The sequence below is a fragment of the Rhinopithecus bieti genome, unplaced genomic scaffold (assembly GCF_001698545.2).
Source record: "Rhinopithecus bieti isolate Rb0 unplaced genomic scaffold, ASM169854v2 scaffold_3015, whole genome shotgun sequence".
Lineage (NCBI taxonomy): Eukaryota > Metazoa > Chordata > Mammalia > Primates > Cercopithecidae > Rhinopithecus > Rhinopithecus bieti.
In genome coordinates, this window is record NW_016803887.1 from 225113 (window position 1) to 242105 (window position 16993).

General features: G+C 43.1%; 1 protein-coding gene and 1 pseudogene across 3 annotated transcripts in view; one reads left to right on the plus strand and one right to left on the minus strand.

Annotated features, from left to right (window-relative positions):
* PLAC1 (placenta enriched 1) overlaps positions 1–16993 on the minus strand; it is a 178329-nt gene that overhangs the window by 82685 nt on the left and 78651 nt on the right. For 2 of the 3 annotated variants that reach the window (XM_017857592.1, XM_017857606.1), the window contains exon 1: positions 15191–15346. The exons of the other annotated variant lie outside the window; for it this stretch is intronic. The gene's annotated coding sequence lies outside the window, so the exon portion shown is untranslated. Of the gene's footprint in view, positions 1–15190; positions 15347–16993 lie in introns of those variants that run through there. 3 annotated transcript variants of the gene reach the window in all.
* Positions 7750–16993, plus strand: part of LOC108518868 (40S ribosomal protein S7-like) — a 93752-nt pseudogene continuing 84508 nt past the window's right edge.

Here is a 16993-nt window from a genome sequence, read left to right on the forward strand (position 1 = left end):
ATAAAAAAATAAAAAAAATAAAAAGATGAGAAGCTTCCAACTTATTTTCCAAAGATCATAACACCAATACCGAATTGTATGAGGACAGAAAACTAACTCTATATAAAACCCCTAAATAAATTATTACCAAATTAAATCTCACACTTTGGAAAAGAAGACTATACCATTACCAAATAGGGTTTATCCCAGAAATTCAAGGCTGGTTCACCATTAGAAAATATACCAATGTAATTCATTATATTTACATAATAAAGGAAAAGATAATATGATCATTTCAATAGATGCAGCAAAGATGTTTGATATAACTGAGTTGAGTACTCATTTGCTCTTAGAAAGCTCTAAGAAAATTAGAAATACAAGGAAACTTTAACTTGATAAAAAGTACTTTCCAGAAAGGTACAGAAAACTTCATACTTAAAGAGGCAGCAAGTGTAGCAGAGTAGTTAAGAACACAGTCTCCAAAGCTAAGCAGTGGAGCTTTGAACACTTGTTGGTTGTGTGACCTTGGGCAAGTTACTTAGCTTTTCTATGCCTCACTTTTCTTATCTGTAAAAGAGGAATAACAATAACAACAAAAATAGTATCTATTTCATAACATTGTAGAAGGATTAAATAGCCTAATAGTTGTAAAGTGTTCATAATAATGTTTCACATATAGAAGAATACACAAGTGTTTGTTAACAAATTTTGAAATATTAGATGTTTTCACCCTTAAAGTCAAGAACAAGACAGGAATGTTTATTTCTACTTCTACTCTGCTATTCAACATTTTACTAGAGCTCCAAGCCAATGCCATAGAATAAAAAATAGAATTAATAGCATCAGAAAGGAAGAAACAAAATCGTCAATATTTGCAGATAATATAATCATCTAACAAAAAATGAGGTCTATGTCTGTCAGAAAGGAAGTAAAAGAAGGAAATTCTACTCTCTAGGGTATTCCAGTATCAACTTTTTTTTCTAGACATTTCTATAAATTGAACATTGAGTCCATCATCTTCCCTCCATGTCTACTGCTCTTCTTGACTCCCATTTTGCTGTCAACAGCACCACCACTTCCTTTTTTAAAATTTAATTTAATTTTAAGTTCTGGGATACAAGTGCAGGATGTGCAGGTTTGTTACATAGGTAAACGTGTGCCATGGTGGTTTGCTGCACCTATTAATCTATCACCTAGGTATTAAGCCCTGCATGCATTAGCTATTTATCCTGATGCTCTTCTCCCCCCGCCCCCCAGACAGGCCCCAGTGTACGTTGTTCCCCTACCTGTGTCCATGTGTTTTCATTGTTCAGCTCCAACTTAGAAGCAAAAACAATGGCACCACCACTTTTGAAGTCACCTAAACTAAAAACTTTGGAAGACTCTTGGACTCTTCCTTCTTGTTCATCTCCCATATCCAATTACCTACTCTATCTGGTTAGTTTTTCCTACAAAATATTTTTCAAATGTTTTCTATTCTCACTCTCATATCTCTAGTCCAGGTGCATATCAACTCATGCCTGAAATAATGGATATCCTCCAGTCCCTCTCCAAGTCTCCAAGTGCTCCATAGGCCAATCCTATTCGAAGACTACTATTGTCAAGTCACTCTCTTGCTTAAAATTCTCTGGTGGCTTCTCCCTTCCTATCATATCCAGTCTAAACTCCTCCACTTGGTAGCCTTTTACCATCTTGCTGCACCCAATCTGCACAATTTATTTTCTCCTACTCACTTTATATGTATGTACCCTCTGATTTAGCAAGACCAGTATTCTCAATATCCTCATCCACCTCCTTTCCTTTTTAATTCAGTACCTTTGTTTAATTCAGTGCCTTGTATTGTCCTGTCTCTCCCCCTGAGTGTCTCCAAATCTTCCCCATTTTTAATGGTTAGCTTAAATAGCACCAAATTTTACTTACTCAAGTGAGATAATGGATACCATACTGTGCTCATTTAATCTTCTCAGCAACTTTTAAAGTACTTACTCATTTTCACCCCATTTTATGGATCACATATAGTGATTTGCTCAAGGTTCGCATTGCTGATAATGATGGATCTGGAATTCAAAGCCATGTTTACTGCCCAACCTTAGAGGTCATGCTCCTAACCACCCCCCTGTTCTGACTTTCTGGGATGCCTCCCCTGGCTGTCTCAACCCTCTCTGACCTTCTCTTCCTTTTGTTTGGCTGCTACGCATTGTTGTGTAGTATGTACAAGTTTAGCTCCCAGCAAAACTGTAAGCTTTTGGAGGTCAGGATCCATTGACCCTGATCTCCTACTTCTCTGTCTCTTCCTCCCTACAAGAGCTGGACCCACGATGCCTAGTTGGTTAACTGGTAAGGTTGATCAAATATAGCTAAATATATAGGAATTTGGCCTTGGTATCCAGTCTTCAAGAAATCTTTTGAGTAGCTTGAGGATAATGCAAGCCCTTCCCATTCAAGCCTGGGTTTTAGGCCCAGAAAGGGAAAGGAGGAGTACAATTATTTCATTTCCCAAGAAATTATTAAATTTCCCCTAGTCCCCTTCCCCGATGATCAGGCTTCTCTCTGCATAGCTTAGGTCAATGTTGCATGACAAATCTTCCCTTTACATAACGGTTGGATCAGGCCAGATTTTGTTAGCATGTGCAAATAGAGCCAAACCTGTCAACTTAAAATTGTGCAAAATCTGACTCCTGGGAATCTTCCAGAAGTGAGCCGGGGAAAACTAATATCTGTCCTACCTACCTCACAGGGTCATGGTGAGAATCAAATGAGATAATGGATATGAGCACACTTTGAAAAGTAGCAATGAAAAGCAGCTTGCTTCTTGAGCCTGGAGTGGAGCAGTAGGAGCTCTTTGGTGATTTCAAGGCCAGGTGAAGGGTGGAGGCTCTTCTGAAATTCTTGGACTCATCATTTCCCAATGGTTGTAAGACTTGCTTTCCGGCAATTCTTGGGAAATTTTACTTTATTGTGAGACTTCTTCAACTACGTGGGAATTTGTCCTTGACTTCCCTTTTCCTTTTTCTAATTACCCTTACTCAACCAGTCCACAGTACTTTGAAAGATTCTACAAGATAAACTAACTTTCCCTCCTTTTGGTGCGTTGAAGAGACAGTATTTTGCTGGTGGCTTACATTTAGATTTCGAATCTCTCTCCAATGTCAGGAGCAAGTGATACAGGGAAAGCACACTCTGAGATTGATGACTTCCATGATGGTCTATAAATGACAATTAGCCATTGAATGTTGTTGGATAAATAAGGAGTGCCTCTCTGCTTCCCCTGGAGAGACCAAATTCCCTCAGAATTCAAGTGTTAGAAGACACAAGAGAACCTAGAAGTCTAGAATGGAAGGCTAGAGGTGAGAGAGAAGATATTTTTGTAAGAAAGAAAGTTTTGGTTCAAAAGATTCCAATTCTGAAAGTGAAGGACGTTGGGGAAAGCCAGGGGAGAGTGAGCTCAGCTTGGACAGAGAAGAGGAAAGAGTGCCGACTGTGCAGGGACCTTGGCCAAAGGGCTCTGGATCAAGACTAGACCGGGCTTGCAGAGGTAGCCAGAGGTATTCTGACCAGGGAATTGAGCAAGATTTATTGCCTAAGTTGGCCTCAACTGGACAGAGTTTGGCTTTGGGTCTGTTTTGTGTGTTGGGCATGCATACGTACCTCCTTACAGTTGAAGCCTTCAGATAGTGAGCCATGTCCTCAGCAAAATGGGGCCAAAGGGAGGTTGCTGCTGTTGTAGGAAGTGGGGACAGAACCTGAGAAGCAAAGCTAGGGAAAGTACCCCTAAGCCTCCGAAGGTAGCCATGTAGGCAGGAAATAGCAGCCCTCTTGTCCCCCACAGCTCCTGGGCCACTGGCTGTCCTATCTACATTTGAACAATATGCACCCAGCAGACTGGGCAGCTAGCCAAGAAGCTCATTATTGTGCCCCATCCCGTGGCCTCCTGGGCAACCAGGTTCCATGCATCTTATTCCACTGCTCTGCTCTACTTTTGCTTCCATTATACTGATTCTCATGAGCTGCCGTGTTGAACTGAGGGAATGTTGTGGGCTTCTATGTGTGTGCATGCATGTATCCGTGTGTGTGTGTGTGTGTGTGTGTGTGCGTGTGTGTGTGTGTTTGTGTGTGTATTGGAGGGGTCCCGAGTGGCCCCCAGCCTCAGCCTCTCTGACTCCAGGCTTCGGAGGGTGCCTGTGCCTATGAACTTTGCTTGGCTAGCCTGCTGGATGGAGAGAGATGAGAGTAAACCCCTGCTGGTTCCATCCCACACTCCCCGTTATGATAGGCAGTGAAGCAAATCACTTGGGCAATTGCCTGACCTTAATGGGATAGAAAGGGCTCCTCTCTTGCTTGAAAGGAACATCCAAGCATGTGCTTAGTGTTTAGTTTTCCTGGAAAAATAATTTTTCTGGCATGCTAAAGAGGGTGAATTTGCCTTCAGAAAGGATTGTGTCATATCCATAACCTTTGCAGCCTCTCTATCATTTTCATGGATGAAAACTACATTCAGGGGAAGACGAACCAAACATCTGCTAGGATAAGGTTTTAGTTTTCACTGCAAGAAAACTGTGTTGTGTAAAGAAAATAGAGATACACTCTTGGGCCGTTCTTTGGGGTAACTTAGCAACCCATCGAAATCAAGAGATTTTGAAGGATACTGCAAAGTAGAATCAGGTCTGACTGTTCAGTGTTATGATTTTAAGGGCACTGAGTACAGACAGCACCCCACCCCTCACCCCCAGCACCCTGCCTGGAATTCCAGCTTTTAGAAATTCATTCCTTTGTATTTGAAAGACCTATGTGTCTTCTGGAGTCACGTGTTGAAAAGTAAAATATGCCTGGGAGGAATATCACCTAAAACCATATCAGCTGATAACAGCTATCTCTTCAGTGAAGATGGAGAGCCTGGGATGGGACAGAAGGATCTCTGGGAATAGCAGGAATAGGATGCCTGAGTGACAAGAGGGGACAAGGGAACGAAAGGGAAAATGGAAGGTTAGCAAGACATGGCTAACTTAAGACATCATAAATGGAAGGAACCTCATAGACCATCTATACCAATGCTTTTCAAAAAAAACCACACATTTAAAAAACATGGAGGCTGGGTGCTCACGCCTGTAATCTCAGCACTTGGGGAGGCCAACGCGGGTGGATCACTTGAGGTCAGAAGTTCAAGACCAGCCTGGCCAACACGGCGAAACCCCGTCTCTACTAAAAATACAAAAATCAGCCCAACATGGTGGCACATGTCTGTAGTCCCAGCTACTTGGGAGGCTGAGGCATGAGAATCTCTTGAACCCAGGAGGCAGAGGTTGCAGTAAGCCAAGATTGTGCCACGGCACTCCAGCCTGGGTGACAGAAAAAAAAGATTAAAAAATAAAAAACATTGGAACCCTCTGCTCAAACACAGAACCCCATTATGTATGAAATGAATACAAGCAGGGCTGCTCTGGTTAAAGTGGAGGCAAGAGCCTTGGGACCCAGTTTACTCAGACTCTCTACTGCTTAAGCTAAGAGAAAAGTGAAGCAGCACCACACTCATCCAAATAGTGAGAATCGATGGTTCAACATGAATTTTGTGGGCCAGTTTGTTAAATATAGCCATTGTTAAAAGTGAAATGATCTAAACTTACAATTAGGTTATACTAAAGACAAAGCTGGCTGGGCGTAGTGGCTCACACCTGTAATCCCAGCACTTTGGAAGGCCAAGGCAGGTGGATCACGAGGTCAGGAGTTTGAGACCAGCCTGGCCAACATAGTGAAGCCCTATCTCTACTAAAAATACAAAACATTAGCCGGGTGTGGTGGCCGGCGCCTGTAATCCCAGCTACTCGGGAGACGGAGGCAGGAGAATCACTTGAACCTGGGAAGCAGAGGTTGCAGTGAGCCGAGATAGCGCCACTGCACTCCAGTCCAGGCGACAGTGGGAGACTATGTCTCAAAAAAAAAAAAAAAAAAAAAAACAAAGAAAAAGAAAATNGGTCAGGAGTTTGAGACCAGCCTGGCCAACATAGTGAAGCCCTATCTCTACTAAAAATACAAAACATTAGCCGGGTGTGGTGGCCGGCGCCTGTAATCCCAGCTACTCGGGAGACGGAGGCAGGAGAATCACTTGAACCTGGGAAGCAGAGGTTGCAGTGAGCCGAGATAGCGCCACTGCACTCCAGTCCAGGCGACAGTGGGAGACTATGTCTCAAAAAAAAAAAAAAAAAAAAAACAAAAAAAACACAGACAAAGCTAATGAATACTCAAAATTCATCACTTCCTAATTATTTTACTACACTTATGTTACCTATGCTTTTGAGGTTATTTACATCTATTGTATCTGTGCGGCGGAAATACTCTGTGATGCCATGCTGTTGCACATGTATTCCCGACTCCTTGTTCAGTGATGTCATGTCGGGAGCTTGAAATTGGCCATGGTAGGAGCATTTACACCATGGAAATCAGCAAACACTATAAACCAGCATTCCCCTCCCTGCTCAACTGAGGGAGGCAATTGTTGGACATCTGCCAGCATGCCACTGACTATACTATACTGTAAGTCCTCACTTCTTTGGAAGCTGTACTTCCAGCAACCTCAACCATGTGGAATGCAGCTTAGCACTAAGGAGGAAGAGGAAATACATCCAACTGGCCAACCATTATCACAAAACACATCCACTTTATACTCCGTGGGAGAGAAAAGCCACTGTAAGGCCCTAGCCTAGGCAAACGTGTTAAATAACATGGCAGATAAGAAGTGCTGGCCCTCAGAAAATGATACTCCAAATGATGGTGCTTTGGCATGCTGAGTACTTTGAACTAAAGGAGACTGGAAGGTCTCAGTTGCCACCTCACAAGCAAAGTATCTCTCTGACCTTCTCCTACCCTCCTGTCTCCCGCCCCGGGTGAATCATAGAAACTGGAACCTCTCTCCTCCAAGGCAACCCATACAATCTAGAAAGGTCACTTCTCCCTTGCAGACCCTCATGCCAGAGAGTTCCTGCCCTATACCCTGGAGGAAGGAATGCTACACAGAAAAGCCAAGAAGAATCTAAACAGACAAGACTTACTGGGTACCCTCTGCCTTCAGTCTATTACCATTAGATCATACCCTTTGTCCAATCACATTTCTATACATTCTTTATAGAACCTAATCATAAAAATACACAACTTTCCCTGGGTCTTTGGGTCGTCATTTCTGAAAGCTCCCATGTCATGTAAAATTTGATTAAATAAGTTTGTTAAATGCTTTTCTCTTGTTAACTGTCTTTTGTTATAGGGTTAGGAAAGAGATCACATCTTTCTGCTCCTAAAGAAACAACACGGTGACAGCAGCACAGAGCGACAGCTGACACTGGGAAGTCTCGGCACCACAATCTGGAGCCTTTTATTATAAGGGCAAACAACCCAACTTATTCCCGAGACCCTCAAAGACCTTACTGCATCACAGCCCAGCACAGTTTAGGAAGTGGAAGTGTTCGTTCTCTGACCCCCTCAAAATGGACCAAATTATAGGCAGAACAAGCTCCATAAGAAGGCTCCAGGTCTGTCATGTCCACAGCACCCAACACAGTGCTTAGTGCATACGAGGCCCTGAATAAACAAATATCTATTTAAAGAATTAAACCAATTTTCACAAGCAAACTCCTTGCCTCTTTTACCACTCTTTCCAGAAAAAGGACTCAGGACGTTTAGTTGCAGAAAGCAGTGGAGTCTGAATACATTTCAAAAAGCTGTCTATCCCAAACTGCGGGACTTGGGCTTCTTCCTAAGCCAGTACTCAGCAAGGAGAAGGCCATGTTCAGTTTGAACACCAGGATCCAGAAACCCAACGGCAAGAAGCCAGACAAGTTCAAGTTCGGCATCTCCCAGGCTCTTCTGGAGCCAAAGATGAACGTGGACCTCAAGACTCAGCTCAGGGAGCTGAATATCATAGCAGCCAAGGAGACTGAAGTTGGTGGTAGTCAGAAAGCTATCATAATCTTTGTTCCTGTTTCTCAACTGAAATCTTCCCAGAAAATCCAAGTCTGGCTAGTACGCGAATTGGAGAAAGAGTTCAGTGAGAAGCATGTTGTCTTTATTGCTCAGAGGAGAATTCTGCCTAAGCCAACTTGAAAAAGCCATACAAAAAATAAGCAAAAGCATCACAGGAGCCATACTCTGATAGCTGTGTACCATGCGATCTTGAGGACTTGGTCTTTCCAAGTTAAATTGTGGGCAAGAGAATCCACTTGAAACTGGATGGCAGCTGCCTCACAAAGGTTCATTTGGACAAAGCACAGCAGAACAATGTGGCACACAAGGTTGAAACTTTTTCTGGTGTCTGTAAGAAGCTCATAGGTAATGATGTTAATTTTGAATTCCCAGAGTTTCACTTGTAAACAAAAATGACTAAATAAGGTATATTCACGGTAAAAACAAACAAATAAACAAATAAAACAACAAAAAACAAAACTGAGTTCCAAAAGGATTGATACCCAAAGGGGCCAAATGTCTACTCTTAGATAAATCTTTGGTATGAGAACTCTAATGCCCTAATGATGTCTGATAAACAGGAAATGGCTTTATCATGATGCGGAGCTGACTGTCAGCGCCATGGGTTCTCCCAGCTGCCCCTACTCCAAACATCTCTGGCGTCTCTCTTCTCTCCCTTCTGTGCCTGTTCCCTTCACTTTCTAGTCTCTCACCCCTCTCACCTTCTGTCCCCTTTCTTCCTCTATCCTCCTCATGCCCTCGGCCTGCCAGTCATCCCCCACTTGGCCCTAAGCACCCACCAGGCCAAGTCCTGCCTGAGACCCTCAGGCTAGAGAAATTGCTTCCCCCATACCCAGACAAAATGTGTTCAGTAGACAAATGCTGTTGTCTCCAGCCTTTACAAAGGAAGCTCACCTAGAGCCAAATACTTTCCTTTTCTCATTTCTTAATTTCTATGGGGGGAGGAGGGTATCGTGTGGGTGTGTGTATGAGTATCCCAGACGACTGTGCTGTATCCAAAGTACCTTTTATCCCTGTGTGTCCTTGCAGCCTACTTTGGCCTATCTAAAGTTTATAGTATTGCAGCAGAGGAACTTGAGCCTATTTCCTGATTTTAATTAAGCCTTTTTGGGTTACAGTGACCCAGAGGCAACTATCTAGCCAGTTCAGGCAGACTCTGAAAAGAGCTTAGGCTGGAATTGCTGGGTGAACTGAAGGTTTTCCTCAGAAAACACCCACGTTGACAAGTCATGTGGCTCAAATTGGATGGGTAGTTGGTAGGCTACACTTTCTTTCTCTGGCAGCATGGTCAGTAATCCGACTATTGGTCTTCATGGACATTTTGGGGTCCTTCTAGAGGATCTTGTGGTTTGTGGCCAACCCTAGTGAAGTTTGTTATTTCTGTTCTCTGGTTCTACAGGCAACTGCCCCCAGGTGAGTGATGCAGCTGGCCCTTGGTCAGGTTGACTCCACAGCAGGGCTATCCCAGGAAACCTCATTTGAAGATAAACCCCTCACCACAGGGGTTGAATCAATAGGGAGAGACAATTCAGAAGTGGGCTTGGGTTAGGAAAAGTAATCTGAAAGAGTCTAGCTGGCCAGCTGACTTCCAGAAGCTCTGCTGGAGCAGAGCAGTGCTGGCCAAGTTACTTAATCGCTCTGTGCCTCAGTTTCCACATCTGTAAAATTGGTTAACAATAACATCTACCTCACAGTGCTGTGGTAAGGATTAAATAAATGATAGATCCAATATGCTTACTCTAGCATCTGGCACATAATATGTGCTTTTAAAAGCATGGGGCGGGGGGCAGGGGCGGTTACAGAAAATCAAAATTGTGGATTTCTTAAGAGACATAGGAGAGCCAGAATAAACTGTCACACAAGATCCTTGAGACCTGATCCCCCAGATGTGAGGCCCACGACTGCTCTCTGCTATTGTGATCCATCAGTCTGTGTCACTGCATAACGGGGCAGGTGGAAGTGTCCCTGGGCTAGCAGGCTCACTGAAAATTCAAAGCACATGCACTCAGCACAGTCATGGTAATAATAGTGGTAAGGAATTGGAAACTGTGGTGATGGCTTCCCGATTCCACAATCATTACAGTGAGGGTGTGCCTATGGGGCCACATATGAAAAGAGTGGCCCAGGCCCCTCATACACTCTCCCTAGGCCCTCTCCTCAGGCCCAATGGCTTATCTCTCTTATTCCTGAAGGTTCTACCAGTGGCTCAGGGAAGGCCTGGGCCTTCTTGACACCCTTCCCTCTCCTAACCACCTGCTCACCCTCCAGGCTTACAACAAAAACCAGACACATCACTACCCACCCTTCTCCATTTGGTTTTTAACCTTAAGTGAAAAGCTGCTTGTCTTAAAAAAATTAGAGATCCTGTCTTTACCTCTGAGACACTTTGATTTAGAGAAGACAGGGGACTTCAGTGCTTCACACTGAAATGCAAACATTTCAGGCAGTGTGACAAGCCAATGCAGTCCTCTGCCATTGTGGGTCCCTAAAATGACATCAGGCCTTGCTCTACCTTGTCCCAATGCAGAGGGTGAGTTAGGTGCAGAGCTGGGTTTTCTAGGACACCTGAAGAGACCAATTTGAGGTCAGCGCATGGCTTCATGGGTCTGTGGGCACTCAACTCCCCTCAGAGCTCTTGCTCTTGTCTCAGGATTGTTCTTAAAACATTGTGACTGGGAGTCCTAGGACTGCTTCTAGTAGGAGTCCAATTCCACAGACCATTAAAAAAGTCATTTCTTAGAAATTCAAGTCCGTATCAGGAATGATAAAAGGATGGCTGTCTCCCAAGGTCTGCAAGCTGTGTAGGATTTAGCTGCAAATAAATAAAATAAATAAAGGAATCCAGTCCCTTTTGTTAATTGTGCCAATACTTTCATTTTCAGGCAATTTCAGTTCAGTCCAGATCTGGTTTCTGGAGTCACATTTTTCCAATCATCCTTCCCATTTGCAAGGAGGAGTCCAAGTATGTGATTTGAATTTGCCCAGGTGCTGGCAGTTAGGGAGGGTTTTCATATTCAAAGCTGCACATGCTTTGGAAATGTGACCGCAATGATTGCAAAAGGAGGCAATCATCTCTGGAGGGGAGGGGTTGGGGAAAGAAGCTCGTATGGGAGTTAGTGGGCTCTGTCCTTGGACTTCAGCATTTCTCAGGTGTCTTGCCTTCTCTGTCTATTCTCATGCCTTGAACTAGTACCGTTAGTGGAGCTTCCATCCGTCAGTGCAGTCCTGTTGCTGGAGCCCCAGTCCTGGTTCTCCAACTGCGTATGGTAGCACTGCCCTAGCTGGAAAGCTTGTTAGACAAATACCCAAATGATTCTTACGATCAGGCAAGTTCAGTAAGCCTAGGTAATGTTTTTTCTACCCAGATGTTCCACCATCACCTGAAGCACAATATGATTAAAACCATACTCATCCTAAAAGCAATTCATCCTAAAAACTGTACTGAAAGAATGAGACAGATCTACATGTGGTTATATGGAACAGTCAGGGTGTGCCTGTGGGGTTCATATGAGAAGAGTCCTGGCCCAGGCCCCTCATGCACTTGCTGACTTCACCTCTCCCCAAGCCCAATAGCTCATCTCTCTCATTCCTGAAGGTTACACCAGTGGCTCAGGGGCCATGCTGGCAGACCTAGGCCTTCTTGACACCTCCAGGAAGGCTCCTGAAGTGAGAAAAAAAAGCAGGCTGCCGCCATTACAGTGGAATCTCACTTAGCTGACGTCTGTGGGGCCAACTCTCACAATTAAAGGATGCTCTCCATTTCCTGTGTAAAATGCACTGATTGATACCCACAGTATTCTGGATGCACTTGGTCACCGCTCCCTAGTGGGTCCAAGCACTTCCACTTTTACTGATTTTTAATTAACTAACTACTCTCCCAGTTGAATAGATAAGAGAGTCTATTTGTAGCTAACAAAAAGATGCATAGCATGAACCTGTCTATTTATTAACAGAATTTACAAACACATACATAGGCTTGTAAAATGCAGATAAAATTTCAAGAAACGTGACCAGTGGTTGCTCCTGGGAAGGCGTATTGGGTGTCTGGGGTAGAAGGGTTCCCCCCATACCCTTTTTTACTGGTTTTCTTTTTTCACAATGTTCATGCATTATTTTCCCAGAATTTTATTTTGAAAACATTCAAACTTACAAATAGATCAAAGAAGTAGAACAATGAACATACATATCACCGCCAAGATTCCACAATTAACGTTTCAACATTGTTGCCGTGTAGTTCTGTTTCTATCAATCTATTTACACACACACACATGCACATATATTTGAAGGTCACAGGCATCATAACACATTCCCACTAAATTCTTCAGAATGACTCTTTAAAGAATAAGAAGATTCTCCCTTCTAACCACAAGATATTATCACAGCTAAGAAAATAAACAATAATCTCCTAATATAATTTAATTTCGAATCCATATTCAAATTGCCCCAATATTCCCCCAAATGTCTTTCGTAGCTTTGTAAAATCCAGAATCCAAAACCAAGGTTTGTGTATTGCATCTACTTATGTCCCTTTAGTGTCGTTTAATCTAGGACAGTGCGTGCTCCTAATTTTTGTGTGTGACACTGAATTTTTGAAGAGTTCAGGCTAGTCTTGTAGAATATCTCATATTCTGAATTTGTCTGTTTTCTCATGGTATGTGGGTTTTTTTAAAAAATTAAAAGATTTAATAGCAATAGTAATAAAAGAAACCAGGCTCTGTTTTATATAAACAGCAACCTTAAAATGAGTATGCTATCCCAATATGCCTAGTAGCGGCATTGCTCAGTCTTCTGGTTCCCATATCAGATTCTTTCATCATCCTGCTGTCCTTCTTTCTTCATATTCAGCCAGTTTCCAAGTCTGTGAATTTGCCCTTTGACATGCCTAATGGCTTAATGCCTTCTCTAGTCCCACCATGCCCCTACCCTGGATCAGGCCTTCAATACCTCAGCCCTAAAGTATTGCAACTGCCTCCTCATTGACCCCTCTAGTGCCAGAATCTTCCCCTGAACACCTGCTGCACTGTGCATATAGAAAACACACTGCCTTTTCTATGTCACTCCTATCTGGAAAACCGTCGATGGCTATTGCCTATTTCCCATCTTTCTTCAGTCAGAGCCAGCTTTGAACATAGCCTTCAACACCAGACAGAGACAGATCTCTACCTAAATCCTAGCGCTGCCAATTACTTGCTGAGTGGCCTTAGAGAAGTCACTAGGCTTATCTGGCCTTCCATTTTCTTATCTGTAAATTGGAAATAACAGTTGTCCCTACCTCTCAAGTTTGACCAGCATTTGCCCACAGAGCTCCCACCTTTTCTAGGGGTCACTCCAAGCCTCATCCTTTCTTTAAGTCTCAGCTGAAGCCTTGCCTCCTCCAGGAGGACTTCTTATTCACAGCAGCACCCCCTCTCTGAATGTCCGCAGCACTTGTGGTCTACAGGGAATAATTTAGCAGATACTAGTCTTATTGCCCACTCATATTTACATTTTCATCTTTTTTTTCTTTTCTTTTTTGAGATGGGGTTGTGCTCTGTCCCCCAGGCTGGAGTGTAGTGGAGTGATGATGGCTCACTGCAGCTTCGATCTCCTGGGCTCAAGTGATCCTCCCATCTCAGCCTCCTGAGTAGCTAGGACCACAGGTGTGCACCACCAAGCCTGACTATTTTATTTTTAGTTTTTGTAGAGACAGTGTCTCCCTACATTGCTCAGGCTGGTCTTGAACCCCTGGGTTCAACAATCCTGCCTCGGCTTCCCAAAGTGTTGGGATTACAGAAATGAACCACCATGCCCAGCTTTTTTTTTTTTTTTTTCTTTTTTAACATTTGTGGACATTTTCATCTTATCTGCTCATTTGGATGGCCAGGGCCCTTTGAGAGCAGGAGTAGGTCTACCCATTGTTTCTCCTAGAGCCTCTGAGAAAGCCAGTGCTATGCTGAGCATTCAGCAGCTCAGAGCTGGCACCTGACCATGAGAAGATGCTTTGTTCATCTTTAGAGTCCTCCTTTCAACTCTGATTGTCTCTAACTCCAGTGAGACAGGAAGGACTAAGGGTTGCGACCATCATCCAAATAATCATAGTAATTCCACCTATTTATAGAGCACTGATTATGTATCCAGCACCTTGAATATATGGATGCTCCTTGACTTATGATGGGGCTATGTCCTGATAAACCCATCACAAATCAAAAATATCATAAATCAAAAATGCATTCAATACCCTAATAAACCTGTCATAATGTGAAAACATTGCAAGCCAAACAATTGCAAGTTGGGGACTGTCTGTATATTCTACTTGATGCCAATTTAGCAGATGAAGAAACAAGCTCAGAGAGGATAAGCAACTTGCCCAGGGTCACTCAGCTATTAACTGCTGAAGCTGGAACTTGAACCCAAGTCTGTTTAAATACAGAGCCCATATTTGTTCCCTGTTGCCTCTGTAGTAACAGTGATCAGTATATTAATAGAATGAAGGACAAGTTATTAGAGCTGCTGGGATTAGAATGCAATTTATTCTAGTACTCTTTTTATAAATGAGAATGTCCACCCGGAGAGTAACATTGTGCTACCTACCAGTGGTGGTGTAGCTTCTGTGACTCTGTTTCCTCTCAGAATCAAGGTACAGAGACATGCTTCTCTGTGGTCATGGGAGAGAATGAGACAAAGCAGCTCACAATGGATTTAGGGTCCCTGTCTCTTTCTCAAAGAGTCTGAAACTGATCATCTGGGTTAATGGGAACACACAGTTAAAAGCAATGATAAAGATAAATAGGAGAGTAAAGGAAGAGAGAATGATGAGATGGCAAGTAAACAGGGGAGAGAATAGGCAGTTAGACTGGGAAATATGTGTTAAGGGGAATCCACATGAATCCCTAAAAAATACCCTGTGCAGTTGGGGAGTGGTGCATGTGTGAGTGTGTGTGTGTGTATGTGTGTGTATGTATGATATTGATTTTAGATCTGTGTGTGTTCAATAGATTTAAATAAAGAACAGACCAAATTCAGAGTCTAACTGCCTCCTTCTCAGCAGCCACTTCATCACCCCCATGTCACATTTCCCAGCTGGAGGGCAATAATTGCATGGCCAGATCTGGCCCCATCTGGGAAACACCAGGGTCTTCCTGAATCGTCATATACCATGCTGGCTGCCAAGACATAAGGTGACCTAAGCGAAGCTTTCATACAGGCCATGTGCACAGTCATAAAATCTTGAGAGAATGTGGCAACAGAGACAGACTTGACTTACCTGCCAAATTTCCAAAGGGAAGAAGGAACTTGCTGTGTCTGTATTTGCCCCCGGGATTGGAAAAATGTATCTCAGTCACTGGAACTGAAGGGGGGTGGCCTTTACCTTCATAGGAGAGTCACTCTTTATACAAATCCTTCTGATGGCCTGATATATGTGTGTGTCTTTATATAAATAGAGCTAGATACTGACTTTGCCAGATTGCATCAGCTACCTGCTTAACATTTTACTCTGGTGCTTTCGAAACAACACTCTGAAAGTCAGAATAATATGTGGCCTCTGCAGCATTTCCCAGTTTGGCATTTTGTTTACAGAGTAAAAGAAACCTACTCACCCCTGAGATCATCAGTGATTGAATGATACCTACTGTCATGTGTTAGAAACCATGTCACCTTGACAGAGCTCATTCACAGGAAGAAGGGTGGGGTAGAGGGTTACAACATGGTGGTGGTAATTCTTAGAGAAATCAAGCAGTGAGCTGGCCACTTGTAGTGCTTGCTGTTGCCAAGGTAGTCTTTCATGTCTTTATTCAGTAAACATATATCAAGTATATCAGGCATAGGGAATACAAAAACAAATAATATATATTCATTCCCGCCAGGAATCCAGCCTTTGTCCTGAGTTCTCTCAAGGAGCCCACTGCCAAATGAGAGGTAAGCCTCTTCAGGAAGAATGTTCAGGGAGAATGAGAACACATGGACACAGGGAGGGGAACAACACACACTGTGGCCTCTCAGGGGGCTGTGGGGGGTGGAGAACATCAGGAAAAATACCTAATGCATGCTGGGCTTAATACGTAGGTGATGGTTTGATCGATGCAGCAAACCACCATGGCACATGTTTACTTACATAACAAACCTGCACATGTACCCCGAAACTTAAAATTAAAAAAAAAAAGAAAGAATTTTTAGGGATTGCTCGTCAGTATGGTTGCCTGAGCTGTTGCAGGAAGCTCCTCTCCTGCTCCAAACACATTGTTTTTCGAAAAATTTAAATCTGTCGTAGAGAGCAGAAGCAAAAATAAACATATTCTAGTGCCAGAAATGAAGAGGGAGCTCAAAGCCATAGCAGCAACTATACAGCCTACAGAAGAACCAAAGGTGGTCACACATCCTGGGCGAAGGGTTTGAATGGCAGGGTGGGAATGGGAGTGGAATCTGAGCTCCTATGGAAAGTTAGCAGTGGGAGGTGCTGGCCCATAAGTGGGGATGGGGGAAAAAACACAGTTCAGAAGTGTACTGGCCACTTTGAGCTGAGAGTAGGCAGTCACATAACCCAAAGTACACAAGACTCCAAGGTGAAACAATTCCTGCCAAATAACAGTAATAACACTAGCCAAGTGCTTAATTATGTGCCAGACACTGTCCTAAGTGCTTAGCTTATATTATTTAGGTTGATGCAAAAGTAATTGCGGTTTTTGTCGTTGAAATAAATGGCAAAACTGCAGTCATTTTCCACCAACCTAATAACTCATTTGTAGAACAGCCCTGTTTTCCAGATACTGAAACTGAAGAACAGAGAGATTAAATAACCTACCTAAGAACACACAGGTACTAAGTGGCAGAGCCAGAATTCAAACCCAGGTGGTATATAGCACATGAATCTGTGTTTATATCTATGACTCAGGATGAATGCATAGCTAGAACTTACTAAGTCTGTGAGGAAATAAACCACCATAACACTAGTTCAACCAATGGCAGAATTCATACCTTAAGAACCACAGCTAATAGGGAAATCTAAAAGGGATTTTAAAATAAGCATGCTGAAAATGTTCAAAGATTTTTTTTTTTTTTTTTTTTTTTT